General features: G+C 38.5%; 1 non-coding gene across 1 annotated transcript; it reads right to left on the bottom strand.

Moving 5' to 3' along the window:
• Positions 1-8,133: 8,133 nt before the first annotated feature.
• On the bottom strand, positions 8,134-8,241 carry LOC112788618 (small nucleolar RNA R71). Its single transcript, XR_003195976.1, has one exon. It is a non-coding gene; the product is annotated as a small nucleolar RNA R71 (small nucleolar RNA).
• Positions 8,242-17,233: the final 8,992 nt, after the last annotated feature.

The raw sequence follows: 17,233 nt of genomic DNA, 5'->3' as shown, positions 1-17,233 counted from the left end.
TAAAGAAAACTACTCTAAAACTAGTGAAAATATTTTATCAAACACCTTGAGTGCAATAAAACTAAACATCATAAAATGCAAGAATTAATGAAAGCTATAACTAACAAAATCAAGAAATCAACAATAGCAAGTAAGATAAACATAAAAAGACATGGAAACATGAAATTGCATTAAAAGAAAATTAAAATCCAACAAGGGTTCATAAACATAAAAGAGAGCAAAATAAGAGATTAACTAGAAAAACTAATAAGATTAAGATGATAAAACACTAAAATATAAAGAGAATTGAAACAAAAACAAGAATTATACCCTAAATTTAACCTAAACTACCCTAATTTTAGAGAGAGGAAAGAGCCTCTCTCTCTAGAATTCTACCCTAAAACATGATAAAAATATACTATGACTCCTTCCTCCATTCTGATGGGTGGAAAATTAGATTTCTACACAAAACTCACTGACAAGTGTACCGGGTCGCATCAAGTAGTAATTACTCATAAGAGTGAGGTCGATCCCACAGGGATTGATGGATCAAGCAACTTTAGTGAGTGATTAGTCTAGTCAAGCTAACATTGGTGAATTGGATGAAATTGAACCAACAGAAAGGATATTACAGTGAATTTAAAGTGCAGAAAATAAAATAGCAGAAACTTAAAGTGCAAGAAAGTAAAATAGTTGAATCTAAATTGCTGAGAATCTTAAATTGCTTGAAGAATAAAGGATTTGGGGACTGGGATTCAAAATAAAACTGGAATTGTAAAGTGCAGAGAAGTAGAAGATGAAGTAGATTTGCAGAAGAACTAAAGCAAAAATGAAAATTTGCAGAAGAAGTGAAAACCAGAAAGAAACAATTGAGATCCAATCTTTAATTCATAAATTCGGAAAACAGAAAAGAAATGGAACTCCAAGAGGGAGAACTTCAAAGAATTCTTCACTCAGAGTTCAAAAGCCCAGAATCAGAAAGTAGAAGTTGCAAAAGAAAGACAATGAAAACAGACAATGAACCCAGATCCGATCTCAATTCTCAAATTCAAAAAGGAAAACTAAAAGAGAGCTCTCTATTCTATCCTATTCCTACTGCTCTCTAGCAGAGCCAGCTTTCTTAATGAAATGAAATTGATGCCTTTATATAGGCTTTAAAAAAATGAAAATAAAATTGAAATTAAAAATAAATTACAATTAAATAAAATTCCTAATCTAACTGATCCTTGTGCCTTTGAGTGATGTCCATGGGCTTTGCTTGCTTTGGGTTTGAAGAAGAGTGCATCTGGATTGGCTTGGTTCAATTGAGTCAGGGTGCATTTGGTTAGAATTTGGTTGGAGCCATGCTCCAGTGGAGTGCTCCGTTTAGTTAGTGAACTTGGCGCTCACTAACTTTAGATGCTTCCCTTGTCCCAGGCTCCTTGGTGTAGCGCTCAGTGAAGAGAGTGAACGTAGCGCTACACATGCTCCTTGTGTGCCTCCCTTCGAGCCTTGGTTGATCCTTCTTGTGCCAATTTTCTTTTGCCCATAGCGCTCAGTTGGAAGTTGCAACGTAGCGCTCCCTTGGTGTGAGGTTCAATTTCCTTGCCTAGCGCTCACTTATTGAGCATTCAGTTCACTGATTGAGCGCTACTCCTTGTGTGTGGGCAGCACAAGTCCCTTGCTCCCAGGCTTGGAAATCACGATAAATTGAAAAGAGTTAACGTAGCGCTACGCTTTTTGGGCCTTTGGTTGAGCGCTACGTAGTTCCCCTCTTCGAGCCTTGGTGTGAGCACTTGCTTGGTTGGTTTTTGGGCCTTAAAGATGCCTATCACTTGTGCTTTAATTTCATGCCAAATATAGATTGTTATATATCGTTGGAAAGCTCTGAATGTCAGATTTCCAACACAACTAGAAGCACATCAATTGGACATCTGTAGCTCAAGTTATGGCCCTTTGAAGGAGGCATGGTCATGCTATCGCAAGGCTTAAGAAAAGCCCGAAAAAGTGAACTATTTTAACGTAGCACTCCCTTTAAATGAGCGCTAGCCTTTGTTTTTCTCATTCATGGTCATGGGCCGCGCTTTTAAAAGCGTGGCCTAAGGCATCAAAGTGTGCTCCAAAACTCTTTTTTTTCTCCTTTTTAGCTTATTTTGTGCTTTTTTTGCTTCTTTTTCTTCTTATTTCCTACAAAGTTTATCAAATCAAAAGATCAAAGAAATATACCATTTAAGCACAAAAGAATGCAATATTTAAGCACTAATTATCAATTTCTTGTATGAAAAAGCATAGACAAACATGACATGATGACATGTCATCACATTCCCTTGCAATCCTTGGGTCAAAAGCATCAGAAATGAGTTGGATTTGGGCCTCCTTGAGCTCAAAAATCGCCCCAAGCGTATTGCCTTTAGTGAAGTCATGTGCCTCTTGTCACGCGTACGCATGGGTCACGCGTACGCGTCGCATTGCAAAATTCTTTTTCACGCGTGCGCGTGGGTGATGCGTGTGCGTCGCTGGCGAATATCCTTCTCACGCCTACGCGTGGGTGACGCGTGTGCGTGGCCTTGAGTTTAGCAAATCCTCATTTCTTCATGAATTCTCCATTTTTGCATGCTTTTTCTTCATTTCTTCAACCCAATCTTTGCCTTCTAATCCTGAAATCACTTAACAAACTTATCAAGGCATCGAATGGAATTAAAGTAAATTAAAATTAGCAATTTAAAGGCCTAAAAAGCATGTTTCTACTCTTAAGCACAAATTAGGAGAAATTCACAAAAGCATGCTATTTCATTGAATAAATGTGAGAAAAGTTGATAAAATCCCCTAAATTCAACACAAGATAAACCACAAAATTAGGGTTGATCAAACCTCCCCACACTTAAACTAAGCATGTCCTCATGTAAACCAAGAAAGACAAGAAAAGGGGTATAAACATTTATTCGATGGGAATAAACTATATGCACCTATCTATATGAATTTAACTAAATGCACAATGATTCTACCTACTTGGTTAAAAGTAAATCAAAGTAAATCAATTCTCCAAGAACGTATATGAACATGTAGGGCTAAGATCATATGACGATTCATGAATCCCACCAATTCAAATATAAAAAATGATGTATATACAAACTTGCAAAAAGAAAGCTCGTGAAAGCAGGGAACAAGGAATTGAGTATCGAACCCTCACCGGAAGTGTATCCACTCTAGTCGCTCAAGTGTATAGGGTTGATTCACTCAATTCTCCTCCAATCATGCTTTCCAAGATTTGTTTTTCATCTAACAATCAACAATTATTCAATGCATGCATACATTTATCAAGAGGGCTTATCTTTAGGTTGTAATGGGGCTAGGGTAAAGGTAGTGTTCCATAGGTTACCTGAAACTGAAGGTCGATCTCGGAGGAGATCTGCTGTTATTGCCGGATCTGTCGTGTCTGACTTGCTGAGCCTTGAGATGTTGCTGATTCTGGATCACCAGAGGGTGGTGGTACCTGCAAGAGACTCCAATGCTTAAGTTAGCACGAGCTTTGAGCAGCATTTTTGTGTTGAATTAGAGTATGAGTTATACCTGGATGCTTCAGTGTATTTATTGTAATGTGGTGTGACCTCCCTTGAGATAAGTTAGTTATCTTATCTTATCTGTTGTGGGTGAGTCCCCTTATCTTTGGTCAGCCGCCTTTGAGGTGGGTTGTGTCCTTCGGTCCTGGGCCTATTTTGGGCCTTTAGTGATTTGGCCTATCTCTTTAGGAAGAAGTCGATGACGACCAACCTTATAAGAGGTTGGTCATTCTGGTCTTTGTCCTACCCGGAACGCATAGCTCGACCCAAGGTATAAACAGAGCCCCTGTTTGAGCTTCGACCTTTCTCTTGAGGTCGTGTTTTTCGAACTTCGACCCCTTGGAGAAAGTCATGCTCGAGCATTAGTTTTGAGTAGCTCCTTTCTACGCAAGTCTGGCATTTGTTCTGTTTGAATGCGAAGCATTTTTTATCTCATTGATTGTGGTGTTGCCTTCGAGGGCAATATTTCCTTGGGATTTGATGAGCGGATAATTTATACGCTTTTTGGCATTGTTTTTAGTATATTTTTAGTAGAATCTAGTTACTTTTAGGGATGTTTTCATTAGTTTTTATGTTAAATTCACATTTCTGGACTTTACTATGAGTTTGTGTATTTTTCTGTGATTTCAGGTATTTTCTGGCTGAAATTGAGGGACTTGAGCAAAAATCAGATTCAGAGGTTGAAGAAGGACTGCTGATGCTGTTGGATTCTGACCTCCCTGCACTCAAAGTGGATTTTCTTGAGCTACAGAACTCAAAATGGCGCGCTTCTAATTGTGTTGAAAGGTAGACATCCAGGGCTTTCTAGCAATGTATAATAGTCCATACTTTGACCGAGTTTAAATTACGTAAAAGGGCGTTGAACGCCAGTACTATGCTGCTGTCTGGAGTTAAACGCCAGAAACACGTCACAAACCAGAGTTGAACGCCAGAAATACGTTACAACCTGGCGTTCAACTCCAGAAAGAGCCTCTGCATGTGTAACATTCAAGCTCAGTCCAAGCACATACCAAGTGGGCCCCAGAAGTGGATTTATGCATCAATTACTTACTTCTGTAAACCCTAGTAACTAGTTTAGTATAAATAGGACTTTTTACTATTGTATTTGACATCTTTGGAATCATCTTTGGATGCCTGGTTCTTAGATCATGGGGGCTGGCCTCTCGGCCATGCTTGGACCTTTCACATATGTATTTTCAACAGAAGAGTTTATGCACTCCATAGATTAAGGTGTGGAGCTCTGCTGTTCCTCAAAGATTAATGCAAAGTACTACTGTTTTTCTATTCAATTCAACTTATTCTGCTTCTAAGATATTCATTCGCACTTCAACCTGAATGTGATGAACGTGACAATCATCATCATTCCCTATGAACGCGTGCCTGACAACCACTTCCGTTCTACCTTAGATTGAATGAGTATCTCTTGGATCTCTTAATCAGAATCTTCGTGGTATAAGCTAGATTGATGGCGGCATTCATGAGAGTCCAGAAAGTCTAAACCTTGTCTGTGGTATTCCGAGTAGGACTCTGGGATTGAATGACTGTGACGAACTTCAAACTCGCAAGTGCTGGGCGTAGTGACAGACGCAAAAGGAGGGTGAATCCTATTCCAGTATAATCGAGAACCTCAGAGGATTAGCCGTGCTGTGACAAAGCATTTGGACCATTTTCACAAGAGGATGGGATGCAGCCATTGGCAAGGGTGATGCCTCCAGACGATTAGGCATGCAGTGACAGCGCATCGGACCATTTTCCAGAGATGATTAAAAGTAGCCATTGACAACGGTGATATCCTTACATAAAGCCAGCCATGGAAAGGAGTAAGATTGATTGGATGAAGACAACAGGAAAGCAGAGGTTCAGAGGAACGAATGCATCTCCATACGCTTATCTGAAATTCTAACCAATGAATTACATAAGTATTTCTATCCTTATTTTCTATTTATTATTAATATTCGAAAACTCCATAACTATTTGATATCCGCCTGACAGAGATTTACAAGGTGACCATAGCTTGCTTCAAGCCGACAATCTCCGTGGGATCGACCCTTACTCACGTAAGGTTTATTACTTGGACGACCCAGTGCACTTGCTAGTTAGTTGTATCAAAGTTGTGAATGAAAAACGATTTATTAAGACGTGCGTACAGAGTTTCTGGCACCGTTGCCTGAGATCACAATTTCGTGCACCAAGTTTTTGGCGCCGTTGCCGGGGATTGTTCGAGTTTGGACAACTGACGGTTCATCTTGTTGCTCAGATTAGGTAATTTTCTTTTTGCTTTATTTTCAAAAATTTTTCAAAAACCTTTCAAAAATTTCTCACCTGTTTTCGAAAAAAAAAATATAAATCTTTTCAAAGATATATTTTTCTTCAGAATTTTTAAGAATGAATCCTAGTATTTCATGATGATTTGTTGAATCCTGGCTGGCTGTAAGCCATGTCTAATCTTTTGGACTGGGGTTTCAACTTATCATCACAAGAGCTTGTTGATTCTCACACACTTAGTTGCTCTATACATGGAAAGTATAAATATCTTCTAAAGCTTGACTGGCTATTAAGCCATGTCTGACCCTCAGATTGGAGCTTTAGACTAAGATTGCAAGATTCCTGGAATTCATATTAAAAATTTTGGAATCCTTATTTTTCTTTTTCAAATTAATTTTCGAAAAAAATACCAAAAAAATTAGAAAATCATAAAAATAAAAAATATTTCATGTTTCTTGTTTGAGTCTTGAGTCAAGTTGAAAGTTTGGTGTCAATTGCATGTTCATCTTGCATTTTTCGAAAATTCATGCATTCATAGTGTTCATCATGATCTTCAAGTTGTTCTTGATAAATCTTCTTGTTTGATCTTGATGTTTTCTTGTTTTGTGTCTTTTCTTGTTTCTCATGTGCATTTTTGCATCCATAGAGTCTAAGCATCAAAGATTTCTAAGTTTGGTGTCTTGCATGTTTTCTTTGCATTAAAAATTTTCAAAAATATGTTCTTGGTGTTCATCTTGACATTCAAAGTGTTCTTGGTGTTCATCTTGACATTCATAGCATTCTAGCATGCATTCATTGTTTTGATCCAAAATTTTCATGCATTGCATCATTTTCATGTTTTTCTCTCTCATCATTAAAAATTCAAAAATCAAAAAAAAAAAAATATCATCCCCTTTTCTTCTCTTAAAATTTCGAAAATTAGATTTGACTTTTTCAAAAAATTTTAAAATCTAGTTGTTTTTATGAGTCAAATCAAATTTTCAATTTAAAAATCTTATCTTTTTCAAAAATCAAATCTTTTTCAATTTTCTTAGTTATTTTCGAAAATTTCAAAAATCTTTTTCAAAAATCTTTTTCTTATCATTATCACATAATTTTCGAAAATAACATCAACAATTAATGTTTTGATTCAAAAATTACAAGTTTGTTACTTGCTTGTTAAGAAAGATTCAAACTTTAAGTTCTAGAATCATATTTTGTGATTTCTTGTGAATCAAGTCATTAATTGTGATTTTAAAAAATCAATTTTTTTTCAAAACTAATTTCAATCATATCTTTTCAAAAATATCTTTTTATCTTATCTTTTTCAAAATCATATCTTTTTCAAAAATTTGATTTTAAAATATCTTCTCTAACTTCTTATCTTCTTATCTTTTCAAAATTGATTTTCAAATTTGTTTCAACTAACTAACTAACTTTTTGTTTGTTTCTTATTTTTTTTCAAAACTACCTAACTAACTCTCTCTCTCTAATTTTCGAAAATAACTTCCCTCTTTTTCAAAATTTCTTTTTAATTAACTAATTATTTTAATTTTTGATTTTAATTTTCGAAAATTACTAACCTTTTTCAAAAACAATTTTCGAAAATCACTAACTCTTTTTCAAAAAATAATTTTCGAAAATTCTCCTTCTCTCTCATCTCCTTCTAGTTATTCATCTACTAACACCTTTCTTCATCCCACATCTCTGCTCTCCTTACCCTTGTGTTTCTTTCTTTACATTACATTCTTCTTCTTTTCTTCTACTCACACAGGGACCTCTATACTGTGGTAAAAAGGACCCCTATTATTATTATTTTTCTGTCCCTCTTTTTCATATGAGCAGGAGCAAGGACAAGAACATTCTTATTGAAGCAGATCCAGAACCTGAAAGGACTCTGAAGAGGAAACTAAGAGAAGCTAAATTACAACAATCCAGCAAGCACTTTTCAGAAATTTTCGAACAAGAAGAGAAGATGGCAGCCGAAAATAATAATAATGCAAGGAGGATGCTTGGTGACTTTACTGCACCTAATTCCAATTTACATGGAAGAAGCATCTCCATTCCTGCCATTGGAGCAAACAATTTTGAGCTGAAACCTCAATTAGTTTTTCTGATGCAGCAGAACTGCAAGTTTCATGGACTTCCATCTGAAGATCCTTTTCAGTTCTTAACTGAATTCTTACAAATCTATGATACTGTTAAGACTAATGGAGTAGATCCTGAAGTCTACAGGCTCATGCTTTTCCCTTTTGCTGTGAGAGACAGAGCTAGAGTATGATTGGACTCTCAACCTAAGGATAGCCTGAACTCTTGGGATAAGCTGGTCAAGGTTTTCTTAGCCAAGTTCTTTCCTCCTCAAAAGCTGAGTAAGCTTAGAGTGGATGTTCAGACCTTCAGACAGAAAGAAGGTGAATCCCTCTATGAAGCTTGGGAGAGATACAAAGGACTGACCAAAAAGTGTCCTTCTGACATGCTTTCAGAATGGACCATCCTGGATATATTCTATGATGGTCTGTCTGAATTGGCTAAAATGTCATTGGATACTTCTGCAGTGGATCCATTCACTTAAAGAAAACGCCTGCAGAAGCTCAAGAACTCATTGACATGGTCGCTAATAACCAGTTCATGTACACTTTTGAGAGGAATCCTGTGAGTAATGGGACGCCTATGAAGAATGGAGTTCTTGAAATTGATACTCTGAATGCCATATTAGCTCAGAATAAAATATTGACTCAACAAGTCAATATGATTTCTCAGAGTCTGAATGGAATGCAAGCTGCATCCAACAGTACTCAAGAGGCATCTTCTGAAGAAGAAGCTTATGATCCTAAAAATCCTGCAATAGCAGAGGTGAATTACATGGGTGAACCTTATGGAAACACCTATAACCCCTCATGGAGAAATCACCCAAATCCCTCATGGAAGGATCAACAAAAGCCTCAACAAGGCTTTAATAATGGTGGAAGAAATAGGTTTAACAATAGTAAACCTTTTCCATCATCCACTCAGCAACAGACAGAGAACTCTAAACAAAATATTTCTAATTTAGCAAACTTAGTCTCTGATCTATCTAAGGCCACTGTGAGTTTTATGAATGAAACAAGGTCTTCCATTAGAAATTTGGAAGCACAAGTGGGCCAGCTGAGTAAGAAGATCACTGAAACTCCTCATAGTACTCTCCCAAGCAATACAGAAGAAAATCCAAAAGGAGAGTGCAAGGCCATTGATATAACCATCATGGCTGAATCCAAAGAGGGAGAGGAGGACGTAAATCCCAGTGAGGAAGACCTCCTGGGACGTCGAGTGATCAATAAGGAGTTTCCCTTTGAGGAACCAAAGGAATCTGAGACTCATCTAGAGACCATAGAGATTCCATTAAACCTCCTTATGCCCTTCATGAGCTCTGATGAGTATTCCTCTTCTGAAGAAAATGAGGATGTTACTGAAGAGTAAGTTGCCAAGTACCTTGGTGCAATCATGAAGCTGAATGCCAAATTATTTGGTATTGAGACTTGGGAGGATGATCCTCCCTTGTTCACCAATGAACTAAGTGATCTGGATCAACTGACATTGCCTCAGAAGAAACAGGATCCTGGAAAGTTCGTAATACCTTGTACCATAGGCAACATGATCTTTGAAAAGGCTCTGTGTGACCTTGGTTCAGGGATAAACCTCATGCCCCTCTCTGTAATAGAGAAACTGGGAATCTTTGGGGTGCATGCTGCTAAAATCTCATTAGAGATGGCAGACAATTCAAGAAAACAGGCTTATGGACAAGTAGAGGACGTAATAGTAAAGGTTGAAGGCCTTTATATCCCTGCTGATTTCATAGTCCCAGATACTGGGAAGGATGAGGATGAATCCATCATCCTTGGAAGACCCTTCCTAGCCACAGCAAGAGCTGTGATTGATGTTGACAGAGGTGAACTAGTCCTTTAATTGAATGAGGACTCCCTTGTGTTTAAAACTCGAGGTCATCCTTCTATTAACATGGAGAGGAAGCATTAAAAGCTTCTCTCAAAACAGAGTCAACCAGAGCCCCCACAGTCAAACTCTAAGTTTGGTGTTGGAAGGCCACAACCAAACTCTAAGTTTGGTGTTGAACTCCCATATCCAAACTCTAAGTTTGGTGTTGGAAAGTCTCAACAATGCTCTGAACATCTGTGAGGCTCCATGAGAGCCCACTGTCAAGCTATTGACATTAAAGAAGCGCTTGTTAGGAGGCAACCTAATTTTTATTTATCTAATTTTATTGTTCTATCATGTTTTATTAGGTTCATGATCATGTGGAGTCACAAAATAAATATAAAAATTGAAAATGAAATAAAAAACAGCAGAAGAAAAATCACACCCTGGAGGAGGATCTCACTTGCATTTAAACGCCAGTAAGAAGTATCTGTCTGGCATTCAACGCCAGAACAGAGCATGGTTCTGGCGCTGAACGCCCAAAATGGGCAGCATCTGGGCGTTTGAACGCCAGAATTGCACCCTGGAGAAGAGCTGGCGCTGAACGCCCAGAACAAGCATGGTTCTGGCGTTCAATGCCAGAAATGGGCAACAAATGGGAATTCAACGCCCAGAACAAGCACCAATCTGGCACTGAACACCCAGAGTTGTGTGCAAGGGCATTTTGCATGCCTAATTTGGTGCAAGGTTGTAAATCCTTGAATACCTCAGGATCTGTGGACCCCATAGGATCACCTCAGGATCTGTGGACCCCACAGGATCCCCACCTACCTCTATTTACTTCTTCTCACCCCTCTTTCACACAATCCCATAAACACTCTTCCCCAAAACACTTCACCACTCACATCCATCCACTCTTCCCCATAAACCTTCCTCATAAACTCCACCTACCTTCAAAATTCAAAATCAATTTCCCACCCAAAATCCACCCTTATGGCCGACCATTACCCCCCTTTCCTATATAAAGCCCTCCATTCTTCTTCATTTTCACACAAAACAACCCTCTCTTCCCCTTCTTGGCCGAAACACATCTCTCTCCCTCTCCTCCATATTTTCTTCTTCTTCTTCATCTATTCTTTCTTCTCTTGCTCGAGGGCGACAAAAAATTCTAAGTTTGGTTTGGTAAAAGCATAAGCTTTTTGTTTTTCCATTACCATTGATGGCACCTAAGACCGGAGAATCCTCTAGAAAAGGGAAAGGGAAGACAAAAGCTTCCACCTCCGAGTCATGGGAGATGGAAAGATTCATCTCCAACGTTCATCAAGACCACTTCTATGATGTTGTGGCCAAGAAGAAGGTGATCCCCGAGGTCCCTTTCAAGCTCAAGAGAAATGAGTATCCGAAAATCCGACATGAGATCCATAGAAGAGGTTGGGAAGTTCTAACAAACCCCATCCAACAAGTCGGTATTCTAATGGTTCAAGAGTTCTATGCCAATGCATGGATCACTAGGAACCATGATCAAAGTAAGAACCCGAATCCAAAGAATTATATTACAATGGTTCGGGGGAAATACTTAGATTTTAGTCCGGAAAATGTGAGGTTGGCGTTTAACTTGCCTTTGATGCAAGGAGATGCACGCCCCTACACTAGAAGGGTCAACTTTAATCAAAGGTTTGACCAAGTCCTCATGGACATATATGCGGAAGGAGCTCAATGGAAGATTGACTCCAAAGGCAAGCCGGTTCAATTAAGAAGACTGGACCTCAAGCCTGTGGCTAGAGGATGGTTGGAGTTCATCCAACGCTCCATCATCTCCACTAGCAACCGATCTGAAGTTACTGTGGATCGGGCCATCATGAAACATAGCATCATGATTGGAGAAGAAGTAGAAGTTCATGAAGTCATCTCCCTTGAACTCTACAAAATAGCCAAAAAGCCCTCTCCTGGGGCAAGGCTAGCTTTTTCTCATCTTATTTGCCATCTATGTTACTCAGCTGGAGTTTTCATAGAAGGAGACATTTCCATTGAGGAAGAGAAGCCCATCACTAAGAAAAGGATGGAGCAAGCAAGAGAGCCCATTCATGGATCTCAAGAGATGCATGAAGCTCATCACCATGAGATCCCGGAGATTCCTCAAATGCATTTTCCTCCACAAAACTATTGGGAGCAAATCAACACCTCCCTAGGAGAATTAAGTTCCAACATGGGACAACTAAGAGTTGAACATCAAGAGCACTCCATCATCCTTCATGAAATAAGAGAAGATCAAAAAGCAATGAGGGAAGAGCAACAAAGACAAGGAAGAGACATAGAAGAGCTCAAGGACATCATTGGTTCCTCAAGAAGGAAATGCCACCACACTAAGGTGGACTCATTCCTTGTTCTTACATTCTCTGTTTTTCATTTTCTATGTTAAGTGCTTATCTATGTTTGTGTCTTCATTACATGATCATTAGTATTTAGTAACTATGCCTTAAAGTTATGAATGTCCTATGAATCCATCACCTCTCTTAAATGAAAACTGTTTTAATTCAAAAGAACAAGAAGTACTTGAGTTTTGAATTTATCCTTGAACTTAGTTTAATTATTTTGATGTGGTGACAATACTTCTTGTTTTCTGAATGAATGCTTGAACAGTGCATATGTCTTTTGAAGTTGTTGTTTATGAATGTTAAATATGTTGGCTCTTGAAAGAATGATGACAAAGAGACATGTTATTTGATAATCTGAAAAATCATAAAAATGATTCTTGAAGCAAGAAAAAGCAACAAAGAACAAAGCTTGCAGAAAAAAAAAGAGAAATGGCGAAAAAAAAATAGAAAAAAAGAGAGAAAAAAAAAGCAAGCAGAAAAAGCCAAAAGCTCTTAAAACCAAAAGGCAAGAGCAAAAAGCCAATAACCCTTAAAACCAAAAGGCAAGGGTAAATAAAAAGGATCCCAAGGCTTTGAGCATCAGTGGATAGGAGGGCCTAAAGGAATAAAATCCCGGCCTAAGCGGCTAAATCAAGTTGTCCCTAACCATGTGCTTGTGGCGTGAAGGTGTCAAGCGAAAACTTGAGACTGAGCGGTTAAAGTCAAGGTCCAAAGCAAAAGAAGAGTGTGCTTAAGAACCCTGGACACCTCTAACTAGGGACTTTAGCAAAGCTGAGTCACAATCTGAAAAGGTTCACCCAATTATGTGTCTGTGGCATTTATGTATCCGTTGGTAATATTGGAAAACAAAGTGCTTAGGGCCACGGCCAAGACTCATAAAGTAGCTGTGTTCAAGAATCATCATACTGAACTAGGAGAGTCAATAACACTATTTGAACTCTGAGTTCCTATAGATGTCAATCATTCTGAACTTCAATGGATAAAGTGAGATGCCAAAACTATTCAAGAGGCAAAAAGCTACAAGTCCTGCTCATTTAATTGGAGCTATGTTTCATTGATAGTTTGGAATTTATAGTATATTCTCTTCTTTTTATCCTATTTGATTTTCAGTTGCTTGGGGATAAGCAACAATTTAAGTTTGGTGTTGTGATGAGCGGATAATTTATACGCTTTTTGGCATTGTTTTTAGTATGTTTTTAGTAGAATCTAGTTACTTTTAGGGATGTTTTCATTAGATTTTATGTTAAATTCACATTTCTGGACTTTACTATGAGTTTGTGTGTTTTTCTGTGATTTCAGGTATTTTCTGGCTGAAATTGAAGGACTTGAGCAAAAATCAGATTCAGAGGTTGAAGAAGGACTGCTGATGCTGTTGGATTCTGACCTCCCTGCACTCAAAGTGGATTTTCTAGAGCTACAGAACTCAAAATGGTGCGATTCTAATTGCGTTGGAAAGTGGACATCCAGGGCTTTCCAGCAATGTATAATAGTTCATACTTTGACCGAGTTTAGATGACATAAAAGGGCGTTGAACGCTAGTTCTATGCTACTGTCTGGAGTTAAATACCAGAAACACGTCACAAACTAGAGTTGAACGCCAGAAATACGTTACAACCTGGCGTTCAACTCCAGAAAGAGCCTCTGCACGTGTAACATTCAAGCTCAGCCCAAGCACACACCAAGTGGGCCCCGGAAGTGGATTTATGCATCAATTACTTACATCTATAAACCCTAGTAACTAGTTTAGTATAAATAGGACTTTTTACTATTGTATTTGACATCTTTGGAATCATCTTTGGATGCCTGGTTCTTAGATCATGGGGGCTGGCCTCTCGGCCATGCCTGGACCTTTCACTTATGTATTTTCAACGGTAGAGTTTCTGCACTCCATAGATTAAGGTGTGGAGCTCTGCTGTTCCTCAAAGATTAATGCAAAGTACTATTGTTTTTCTATTCAATTCAACTTATTCCGCTTCTAAGATATTCATTCGCACTTCAACCTGAATGTGATGAACGTGACAATCATCATTATTCCCTATGAACGCGTGCGTGACAACCACTTCTGTTCTACCTTAGATTGAATGAGTATCTCTTGGATCTCTTAATCAGAATCTTCGTGGTATAAGCTAGATTGATGGCGGCATTCATGAGAGTCCAGAAAGTCTAAACCTTGTCTGTGGTATTCCGAGTAGGACTCTGGGATTGAATGACTGTGATGAACTTCAAACTTGCAAGTGCTGGGCGTAGTGACAGACGCAAAAGGAGGGTGAATCCTATTCCAGTATAATCGAGAACCTCAGATGATTAGCCGTGCTGTGACAGAGCATTTGGACCATTTTCACAAGAGAAAGGGATGCAGCCATTGGCAAGGGTGATGCCTCCAGACGATTAGGCATGCAGTGACAGCGCATCGGACCATTTTCTAGAGAGGATTAAAAATAGCCATTGACAACGGTGATGTCCTTATATAAAGCCAGCCATGGAAAGGAGTAAGATTGATTGGATGAAGACAGCAGGAAAGCAAAGGTTCAGAGAAACGAATGCATCTCTATACGCTTATCTGAAATTCTAACCAATGAATTACATAAGTATTTCTATACTTATTTTCTATTTATTATTAATATTCGAAAACTCCATAACTATTTGATATCCGCCTGACTGAGATTTACAAGGTGACCATAGCTTGCTCCAAGCCGACAATCTCCGTGGGATCGACCCTTACTCACGTAAGGTTTATTACTTGGACGACCTAGTGCACTTGCTGGTTAGTTGTATCGAAGTTGTGAATGAAAAACGATTTATTAAGATGTGCGTACAAAGTTTCTAGCGCCGTTGCCTGAGATCACAATTTCGTGCACCAGGATTGAGTGAACGCTCTTAAAGCCTATTAATTTGAGCTTTATTTCTTTGTGCCGTTTCTTTTCCCTCTTTGTACTTTTGAAATCAAAAGAAAAGGGTTTTAGTTTACTGTTTCCTTTTGCTTCACTTTTGCGTTTCTGGAGAAAGCCTCTTTCCTTCGCCTTGGGCCTTCGATTTTCACTTTTCTGCGAAGAACACCATCTTGCTATAACTTTGCCCCAGCTTTTCCTCTTTTCTTTGAAGTTTCAAAGCTTTCGTTGGACCGTTCATGCTACGCCTCCGTCGCTGCTTTTCATTTTCCTTTGCAGGTTGGTGCTTTGCTTCATACCCTTTGTCATGCTGTATTTGTCATTATTCTTATTGCTTTTACCTTTGCATGCTTTCCCTTCGCACAATGTTTTGGTCTCTATTGAGCTTTAGTAGAAAAAGGTTGAAACTTTCTTGGCGATTCTTGCGTTGTGATGACATGTCATTTTGTGCATATTTTCTATACTTTTTCATACAAGAAATTGATGATTAGTGCTTAAATATTGAATGCTTTTGTGCTTAAATGGTATATTTCTTTGATCTTTTGATTTTATAAACTTTGTAGGAAATAAGAAGAAAAAGAAGCAAAAAAGCACAAAATAAGCTCAAAAGAAGAAAAGAAGAATTTTGGGGCACACTTTGAAGCTTGAGCACGCTTTGGAACCTTAAGCCATGCTTTTAAAAGCGTGGCCCATGATTTAAACAAGGAGGGCGCTCTTGGCACGAGAATGCTACGTTCTCTTGCGACGCGCACGCGTATAAGACGCTTACGCGTCGGGCAAGGATTTTTGAAGACCCACGCGTACGCGTGGATGACGCTTACGCGTGGATGTGGTTAGCGCTCATTTGCAAAGAGAGCGATACGTTATCTGAGTGAGCGCCTTCGAGCATGTTTCGAATTTGGGATTGAAGATTTGGTATCGACGCGCACGCGTCGATGGAGCATCTATGAAGAACCACGCGTACGCATGACTGACGCGTATGCGTGGAAGTGGCATGTTCGAAGGGCCACGCGTACGCGTAGGGGATGTAACAACCCCGATTTTCGAGTACGCGAGATCGTTTCTAAATACACGGATTTCTCCGAAAGATCAGTAAAGGGAATACCTCTTCTGTATCATCAAGCATCTCAATCCTCATTGTCATTATATTATCTTTAACTCAGGACCTTAGTTGAGACAAGCTCGATAACGCGGTCACGAAGAACCTAGTTTTTGAACCGTATCGGTTAGGGGTTTTGATTCGGTTTTTCGTAAATAGTCTCAGTTTGACAAACCAGACTCGATTTATGAGAGGAGAGAGATAATAGTATAATATTATCATTATATTAGTATTAGAAAATGCTTGAATGATATTATAAGGTTACCTGGTCTGTTTTATTTAAAAACAGAAAATCGGTTTAACCGGGTTTACGGTTTACTGGTGCAGCTTAGCACCAGCACTCTCTGGTGACTTTAGCAATGCTAAGGCCTCATTATTCATGTTTTATTCTCATAATAAATATGTTACTAGTGTCATTTATGCTAGTAGCTCAGAAAATAATTTTTAGAGATGTTTTTGCAAGTGTTCCGATACATCTAGTTTTAGTAGTTATACACCTGAGATATTTTAATATTATTTTAATCCACCTCCAAGCCAACCAATCACAACTCACCTTACACCCACAAGACCTCCAAGGCTGTCTCATTTCATCATTTTGGCCGAAATTGAAAGGAGAGAAAAGAGAGAAAACTTCATGAACACTTAATCTTCAAATCTTGATTTCTTCTGAACTAAAACTCAAATCAAAACTCCGATTTCACCAAAATGATCCTCTCTTCTTCCTTTACATAACCATGTGACTTATCAAGGCTGGAAATAAGGTGAGATGGCTGTCTCCCTCCCTCTTCAATTCGGTTTTCAAGGAAAACCATGCAAAACATGTGTTTTCTTGATGTTCTTCCTTAGGAATCATGCTTAACTTAACTTGAGAGCCAAGAAACGTGAATTTCCAGCAAGTCTAAGGTGAGATATCTCTTCCTAACATACTGAGTGAGATTTGGTCAGTTGAGAGTTTTTGGATTTAAAGTTGTTCTTGATGTGATTTAGGAGGAAAAAGTGCTTAAGGACCACCTGAAAGTTTAACCAAATTAGGAGCAGCAAAACCAGGTAGGGTTTGACAAATTTAATCTTGATTGATTATGTTTGAGTTGTGTGATTATGATATGGTTTGGCTGTGCTTGAAATTGATGATTTATATAAGTGATTCTTGTTGAAATTTTGGTGAAAATTTGATGAAATTTGATGATATTCATCTTTGAA

This window comes from Arachis hypogaea, chromosome 20 (assembly GCF_003086295.3).
Source record: "Arachis hypogaea cultivar Tifrunner chromosome 20, arahy.Tifrunner.gnm2.J5K5, whole genome shotgun sequence".
NCBI lineage: Eukaryota > Viridiplantae > Streptophyta > Magnoliopsida > Fabales > Fabaceae > Arachis > Arachis hypogaea.
Note: the sequence above shows the minus strand (reverse complement) of the source record. Positions and strands in the feature narration are given on the sequence as shown.